The 9,070-nt window shown below is 49.1% G+C and overlaps 1 protein-coding gene across 2 annotated transcripts in view; it reads left to right on the top strand.

The window, feature by feature from the left end:
- The window catches only part of C10H15orf39 (chromosome 10 C15orf39 homolog), a 34,100-nt gene that overhangs the window by 5,106 nt on the left and 19,924 nt on the right, over positions 1–9,070 (top strand). The window lies entirely within an intron of this gene.

The following is a 9,070-nucleotide window of genomic DNA, read 5'->3' as shown; positions in this document are numbered from 1 at the left end:
GAGGGACTGAATAAATCTCTTTTAATGGATGGTGAGAGACGAGGAATGAAAACGTAATTATGATTCACCTAATCCCCTGGCCAACTACTGATACCCTCATGGGGAGCTGTATGCTATAGAGTGAGAGCAGATGCTTCATGGGGCTGCTGGAGGAGCATAAGTGTGATATGACTATAGAACTCCTGCCCTTAGATCTAGACAACTGGTGCGTGGACAGGAGTTTAAAAAAGTGGCTAGAGATCGCTTGGCTTGTTGCTTACCTGTCTCTTTTGGATTGGCTGAGAGTTGGTGATTACCTCCTCATACCACATGGGGATAGGAGGAGAGAGGCTGAACTGAGAGACTTACACTTCTTGTTGTTGCTATATTGTTCCTGAGTTGTTGGGCATCTAATCATGTGGAGGAAAGGCAGGGCAGCTGTATTGTGTGGTGTGGCGGCCACGTGACGGCTTGGCCCCTGAGGGCTGAAATGATAGACACAGTTGTACTTGTTCTTAGCTGTCAAAACAAAAACAAATTTATGAAACCTCCTGAGCAGGCTCTGGGGATGGCAGCCCCGATAGACATGTGCTGGATGGCTTCATTTAATTCCTCTCATTTTGGGAGAAGGCGGTGGGGTGGGAACCTCACCCGTGCCCTTTTAAAAATCTCAGAAATGTGCTGGATAAAGCAGATCGTGACCAACCAGTTCCTGTTATAAATATGATTTTGTTCACATTTCCCCACTTTAAAAAAAGAGAGCATTTCTCTTCTTCTCATTTCTCTCTCCCTCCCCCCACAAACACAGCTTCTGGGAAAAACCCATCTGAAAACAGGAATAAAACTATTTAATCCACCCACCTTTTTCCCCCAGTCATTATTTGTGAGAGGTTTCAAAATCGCTCACAAAGGACTCTGCACGTGTTGAAATTCATTCAGGCATTTCCCTTGCCTCCGCTTCCTACACGCAAAGGATGGTATGATGAGACAATAGCCTTTGTTTTTGTAGCTTTATCTGTGCCAGGTGCTTATCAGTCTGGTAACTCTTAAGACCACAAACTTATAAACCTTTCTCATTTAAGTAGTTCCATCCAGTACTTGTATATGTAAGGCAGGATCTGGGCCTAAAGCTATAGTCCCAGTGGAGGCAGCTGAACTATATACAAGGAAAAGAAAAAGGATTTCTTCCCCACCTCCCACCTCCAATAGCAGTGTGTTCATATATTACTTATTGTGCATGCAAACTGCTTTTAGCAACACTTAGCGCTTATTCATTTTTTTTTTTCATCCTGGAGTGCTTTATTAATAATGGAAATTGACAAATAGCCTTAGCAATAGATTACAAAGTTCAAACACAGATTAAATATCAAATGGGCTGTTTATTTGGGATTTGTTCTTAAATGAAAAATATTTACCCACAATGCTATTCATGAATCTGGCCCAGAGTGGCATGGGATGGCAGGAATGATGAGACTAGAAAACCTAGCCTTTTCCCTCTAGTCCTCCTAACCCTCCTCGGGCGGGTGGGGAGGGAGAAACATCTCTCAGGCCTTGGCTACACTGGCAATTCACAGTGCCGCACTTGCTGCGCTCAGGGGTGTGAAAAAACGCCCCCCCTGAGAGCAGCGAATGCAGCGCTGTAAAGTGCCAGTGTAATCAGCGCCTGCAGCGCTGCACACTACTCCCCTCGGAGATAGGGTGACCAGACGTCCCGATATTTCCTTGTTTGTCCCGCGTCCCGACCGATGTTGCTCCAGAGCTGTTCTCCCCCCCCGGGCAGTGGGACGCGGGAGCAGCCGCTGCTGCAGCTCCCACTGCCGCGGGGGGAGGAAGCAGATGATGGCCAAGCTTGGCGGCTGCGGTTCTGGCGCCCGGGCTCGGGCCTGCTGCGGGGACCCAGCAGCGCGCACGCTGTGCCCAGCCCCTGGCCAGTCATGTCTGGGCTGCTGCCCAGCTGGTGCAATCCTGCGGGAGGCCCCGGGGCGGAGGCATCGGCAGCCCCGTTTGTTCCCCTGAGGGACCCGAGTGGGACGGGGGGGCTGGGGCCAGCTGACCCCACTCCGGGGCCACCGTGGGATAGCACCAGCTGGGCAGCAGCCCAGACGCGACTGGCCAAGGGCTGGGCTGGGCGCAGCGTGCGCGCTGCTGGGTCCCCGCAGCAGGCCCGGGGGCCAGAGCCGCAGCCGCTTGGCCATCGTCCGCTTCCTCCCCCCGCGGCAGTGGGAGCTGCGGCAGCGGCTGCTCCTGAGTCCCGCTGCCCAGGGGGGGAGAACAGCCGCCGCCTGGCCCCGCGGGCTGCCCCTCTCCTCTCCCTACCGCCCGACTGAGTCCTGCCTGTACTCGGGGCCAGGCCGGACTCTCACTCACCGTGGCCCCGCGCTTCCCCTGCATCTCCTGGGCCTCCCTCCAGCGCTTGTGGAGGAAGGGTGTTTGGGTTTTTTTTTGTTTTTTGTTTTTTTTTTTGCCCTCCCCCCGCGTCCCGATATTTGACTTGGGTGATCTGGTCATCCTACTCGGAGAGGTGGAGTACTTGCAGCGCTGCGAGAGAGCTCTCGCAGCGCTGGCGGCGTGACTACACTCGTGGCAGCGCTGTGAATCCGCAAGTGTAGCCAAGGCCTCAGTTCAAGCTTCAAGAACATTGTTTCAGTGTCTCCTCATAATGAGTTAGACGCTGGTAGTTCAGTGACTGTTAACAACTGCCAAGTTTTGCAACGGCCTTAAAGTAAATGTAATCAAATGGAAATACTGTAATAATTCAGTCTACCAAAAAAAAACCTGTATGCTAGAACACAAACTCATTAGGAATTGGGGAGAGGAAAAAAGTCCTTTGTGCATTTAAATTAATAAACTTACTGTTGCAATAATGTAGTATTTTGCACTTAATTTATTGTGAGGTTGGGGTTTGGTTTTTTTTTTGGTTAAAGAAATTTGTTGTGCTTAGTCTGATCACTTCAAAAATAGTATTTAGCATTAGAATAGCTTAGGTTTTGACATTCATACGTCCATCAAGGAGAACGGGAGGCGGAAAAGGATATGTTTTCCCTTCTGTTATAGTTTTCTGCAAGGCTGGGTTAATCACAGCAGCCAGTCTGTCTTCATGTGAGGATTACATACGTGAGTTGGGCCCTGCCTGCTAAAATTACAGCAGTGTTGTCAGGATCTAACTGTGCCAAGAAATTGCCTTTGGTGTGGTTTGGAGACGGTGTGATGGTCTTGCACTCGCTACAAAGTCGAATTGTGTTTGCTGCTTGGTTGCATAATTTTCTTTTTAATTAAAGTTTGGAATTTCCAGAAAACTGAATTGTAGGAAAAACCCACAGGAACATCCAAAAATCTTGGGATCTGCACTCTCTATTCTTCACCTCAATTTTCCAGATGGTGCATCATGACCATGTGAAAACGGGAAGGAAAGATAAATGGAATCTCTCTACGACCTCAGCTACAGAATTTGCTCCTGAGTGGTCACTATAGATGGATTTTAACATAAACTCCTCTTGAAACACCCTCTCTGTCCAGAACTCAGACGCTCCAACTGAGTACATTCAGATCAGGGTCTGCATTTTGAAATTTGAGTCTCTTAACCACCACTTGGGCAACAAGATGGCATCCAATACTCACAAAGTCAGAAAAGCTGCTGTATCCTGTCAGACCTGCTTATGGTTCATTTTGCTAATCCATGAAGCAGTGGTGTCTAGTGGTTAGCGGGCATCACTTGGTTCTAATCCCAGCTCTGCCTAGTAACTGCATTGTGACTTTAGGCCACTCACTTCCTATTTCTCAATGACTCAGTTTCTCCACCAGCACACAAGGTTTGATAACAAGGGTGTTGTGAAGCTGAATTGGTGTTTGTAAAGACCTTGCAGTGGCAACATGTTATCTAACTGACATCTGACTTTATCAGTGTCTCCTCTCTCAGGGGCAGTAGAAGACTTCCGGGAGTGGGGGTGTGGAAGGTATCACAGGTCATCTGGCAGTCGGGTATTCTTTCGTTGAGGACTTTAGCACTGTAAACAGCCAGCATCATTAAGTTGGTGGGTGTTTTTTTTTTTAATTAAAGGAGGTTAAAGGTAAATTGCCAAGGAGCCTCCTGATCGCATTCTTACCCAATCCCCAAGTACCGGCTTCCAGTGAGAGCACTTCTGTAACCGAGGGGAAAGGTGAGGTAAACAAACCTGTCAGAAACAGGAAGGGTGAGGAGACACCCACGTGACTCTGCTGTCAGAGTCACTCCATGTTACTATACTTGTGAACTACATAAGGGCAGGTGCATGAGTCTTCTTGCTGCAGTGCCATGTAAATGCCAGCCTGGCCTCTCTGGGAGGACTGCGATGACTGTAATCTGGGTGTCCCAGGCTGACCTGGTACTTCCCTAGATGGTCACCAGTCAGTTGTGAGTGGACCCCATCGCTGGATCTTAAGTGCTTCTAAGCCAGATGGGTCTGAGAGAGTCCTGTCACTGTTCGTAGCTCTGGGCCTATAAGGGGCACTCCTGGACTTAGCCCCCCTGTCTGCCTCCTTAGGAGGGAGGATGGGCGACTCCAAAACCAGTGTCTGAGACCTCCTGAGTGTCCCACAGAACTTCAGCTGGGCTGTGGGCTCTCTGGGCTTCTCGTCCGACCCTTCAGGGATAATGTGGCAGGGAACGTAGGTGTAGCAATGGAATTTCTTAGCCACAATCTTCTTGCCTGTAAAAGCACTCAAAAGCTACAGATCTCTGAAAAGAACAACGCTCCTGAGTTGCCTCCTCCCCATGTCTGATCTCTCCCCTTCTGTGACTCTCAGGTTTGTCAGTGTTTCAGGCTGGGCAGAGTCTAGGGTTGCCAACTTTCTACTTTGCTGAAAACGGGCCTCGTCCCTGCTCTGACTCTTCCCCTCAAGGCTGCGCCCCTGCTCCACCTCTTCCCCCTCACTAAAGGCTCATTACTCTCCCTCATCCTCCCAGCTGGGCTTCCTCTGCTCAGGGCTGGGACAGGAGCTGCAGCCTGATGTGGAGCCTGCTGCCTGCCTGCCCATGAGATGCAGGTAGGAGGCAGCCCTGGCTGAGCAGGAGCTGGAACGGGTTGATGACCTGGTTCCCCCGCTCCCCCCACCTGTAACCAGACTCTTGGTGTCTGGTCAGTACATCTGACAGGTTCCCTTTTTGACCATACTTTCCAGTAGAAAACCAGATACCTGGCAACCCTAGAGAGTCCTGCTTCCATGTGGCTCCCTGTGCTCAGAGCAGAGACTTACTCTCAAATAAAGTCTCTGTCCCCTTGCCACATGCTCAGCTGGAAAACTCTAGCTGCCTCTCTCTCCACTTTCTCGTCACCTGTGGGCCCCTGTGCAGAAAATCCATTGTTTCCTTGGCGGTGGGCCAGCCATTCAGCCAATCAAAGTCAGTGGCTCCAAATCGCTCTGTGATGGCTTCTCAGTGATAGCCCGTCATGAGGTGTCAAATACCTTTCCTGGGCAGTGCTGCTGTCTGGAACTCAGTACAATTGGCTGCCTGGGGCATAGAACACACAAAAGGAGTTCATAATCTGATACAGACGTGCGGGTCTGGCCTCAGACTAACAATCACCTATTATTCTCCTGAGGAAGCGGGTGCTGCACACAGCTTCCTAGTGAAAGGAAGAAACCGAACCGTAAAGCCCATGCTCATGCTGTGGCAGTTCCTGCTGCCTTTGCTATGAGAGAGAGGTTTTCTCACCCTCTTTCTTCCTCTTCCATCTTACCCCCCCCACCCAACTCTTAGCTTTTAAGTCCTGTGGATTTGTGTCCTGCTCCAGGGTATGTGGGGGGTGAGAGGAGCGATAGTGATCATGTGCAATAGCTCCCAGCGTGGATGCTCTAGTCCAGTGGTTCCCAAACTGGGGTTCGTGAATCCCTGGGGGTCTGTGAAATGTTACAGAGGGTTCTCGGGGGGGGGGGGGGGGAATTCCATAATGGCGGACAGAGCTAGTCCTAGGGACTCTGGGCAGCACTGGGCCACTGGACTTCCACGAGCTAAGCAGATCAAAGCAAGCATATCTCTCACACTGAGAACATTTAAACTTCAAGATTCATTATAAGAAATGGAAAGGGAGGTGGATATTTTTTGCTGTTTTTAAAATTAAATAGGCAGCGAGTATTGTGGTTTTTTTTTTTTTTTTTTTTTTTTTTTAAATTATTATGAAGAACAAGTTTTTAAGCTTTGTTGTAATGTGCATTGTTTGTCTGGACTGCTCAAGACCTGAATGCTTGTGTAGGAGGAACTCTTTGAGTTGGCTTTTTAAATACTTTCATGCTGTTTCACATCTGATACTCCTTGATGAAACATAGAAGCCTTGTCTTATAACAGGCTTATTCAAAGTGATACAAGCTACAAAAGTGAGATATTGTAAAAGTGTTGCCATTTTCATAATGTAATAATACTGTAATGATTAATAAATAGTGTGTAATATGCATGTCATAAAAACAAATTTTATATTTCCCAGATCACTGCTTTTATAATTTATACTCGGATAAAGGAGAAAATCCCTGGAAATATTCATTTTTTAGGAGGGGGTTCGTGAGACTTGACACTTTAGTGAAAGGGGTTCACAGGTTGTTGAAGTTTGGGAACCACTGCTCTAGTTTGAAGTAAAAGTGAGTTTATTTTGGAGTAAGTACTCCACTCATAAAGCAGACTATTTGGAATAAAATCACTTTTATTCTGGAATATCATGTTCAGAGGGGGGAATTATGCCAGAATAGCTAGGCTGGTCAATTTCTCCTGTGTAGACAAGACCTTTATTTCACCCCACACTTTCTATTTCCTCCATGTTTCCCTCCCAGTCATGTTCTGCGAGCACTAGATCTTGCCAAGATCAGTATGGTCTTGACATTAAGTGGCATTTCCAGATGTCTGCAGCCATTACTATGATGGTCCTATAGCTCCCTCTGCTGGAATGATAACCCATTGTAACAAATGAATACATTGAGCCATATGAAAGGCACTAACTGACATTGCTGAACACTAACACAAGAAGTCCACAGGTTGGGGGATGGTGTGAGTAGGGTTACCATATCTAATAAATAAAAAAAGAGGACCCTCCACGGGCCCTGGCCCCACCCATTTCCCCATCTCCAGCCCCGCCCCAACTCCGCCCCCTCCTCCCTCCCCACTCCCAGCCACGCGGAAAGGGCTGCCCGAGCGCTACCGGCTTCACAGTTTTCCGGGCAGCCCCCAGATCCTGCGCCCCCGGCCGGCGCCTCCCCAGCGCAGCTGGAGCGGGAAGCGCCCAGCCGGGGGCGCAGGGTCTGGAGGCTGCCCGGCAAACCGTGAAGCCGGTAGCGCTTGGGCTTCGGGCAGCCCCCTTGCCTCCGGACCTTGCGCCCCCAGCCGGGCACTTCCCCTCCCAGGCTCCGGCAGCGCAGGGTCCGGAGGCATGGGGGCTGCCCGAAGCCGGTAGTGCTCGGGCAGCCCGGCTCTTAAACAGAGCCGAAGAGTCAGGGGAGGAGCAGAGCCGCCATTTTCCCGGACATGTTCGGCTTTTTGGCAATTCCCCCCAGACGGGGGTTTGAGTGCCGAAAAGCCGGACATGTCCGGGAAAAAGAGGACGTATGGTAACCCTAGGGGTGAGTGAGAGACAGTGTGTTGAGGGAGAGTGTGTGTGTCAGCATGCTGTCTCTTTGGTTGCTTCCAGTGGCTGTCTGAACTTAATCTGAGGCAGAAGCTGGTGCACAGACAGCTGGTGTCCTCCGGCACCCCATCTCAGCAGAGACCGGTACATGGGTGGGTGGAGGGGGACACCCCAACATCAGCCTCTGCCTCACTCCCTGGCTCTGCACAGCAGGAGTCTCTTCCCACTCCTCCCAGCAGCAGCCTGCCCTGCCTGCCTGCTGCTGTGGTCCTAGGGCCAGAGGGAGCAGGATTCTGTGTTAGTTTGATTCCCTCTGAGTTCTCCTGGGTCTGTGGGGAGAGGAGGCTGTGGGAGTTCTATCTCCTCCCCTGTAGTCCAAGCAGGAGTGTGTTTGCTGCTGGCATGCTCAGCTGGGCAGCAGCTATGTAAGCTCTCCATGAGGAGCAGTTTCAAAACTTCCTGGGGCTTTGAAAGGGGAGGAGCACATGCCTGTGTAGATGGATTCAAGGCAGTGGAGCTCAAAACAGTGAGCAGAGCAGTCACAATGGGCATTGTGGGATACCTCCTGGAGGCCAGTTACGGTGACATAAAGAACGCAGCATCTACACCACAGATTCTCAGACTGGGGGTCGGGACCCCTCAGGGGCTCGCGAGGTGATTACATGGGGGGTTGCAAGCTGTCAACCTCCACCCCAAACCCCGCTTTGCCTCCAGCATTTATAATAGTGTTAAATATATTTAAAAGTGTTTTTAATTTATAAGGGGGGGGGTTGCACTCAGAGGCTTGCTATGTGAAAGGGGTCACCAGTACAAAAGTTTGAGAGCCACTGGTCTACATTGACGCTTTGTTGATCTAATTTTGCTGCAAAAAGCTCTATGCCTCTTGTCGAGGTTGTTTTATTTTGGTGGCAAAACAGGAGCATTTTTGTTGGCAGGAGGAGCATTGTAGTGTGCACACCTCCACTGTTTTGTTGACAAAAGCTGCCTTTTGCAGACAAAATTGTCTAGTGTAGACAAAGCCTTAATTGAGTGTAGGGTCTTGGTTTGGTCTCAGCCAGCAAATCTTGATAGCACAATAACATTGTCAGCATCTCGGACACTAGCTCAAAATAAGAATTAAGACTGGTCATATTAAAGAATATCTGGTTTATAACATTTGGTTTAAAATGAATATGGCAAACTTTAAGGTTAATTAACCCAATTACCTGTGCTACACTTAACTGAATTCTAGGAGTAATATATGCAAACGTACAAACACAATACAGTTGCATAATATAAATTATGGAGGATATAAAAAGTTTGGAGGATTAAAAAAGATTGGCCTAGAAATACTTTTGAGAACCCTTTAAATCATTAAAGGAAATGGCTCAACTATTTCCCCCCACCCCCAAAAGGTTAGATTGAATCATGGCTGAACCATCACACGCTGCTATTGCATGTTTGGATTTAATGAAGAGTGATAGCAAATAACTTAACTCAGTTCAATTTTTATTTAAGACAATTGA

The sequence above is a fragment of the Malaclemys terrapin genome, chromosome 10 (assembly GCF_027887155.1).
Source record: "Malaclemys terrapin pileata isolate rMalTer1 chromosome 10, rMalTer1.hap1, whole genome shotgun sequence".
NCBI lineage: Eukaryota > Metazoa > Chordata > Testudines > Emydidae > Malaclemys > Malaclemys terrapin.
Note: the sequence above shows the minus strand (reverse complement) of the source record. Positions and strands in the feature narration are given on the sequence as shown.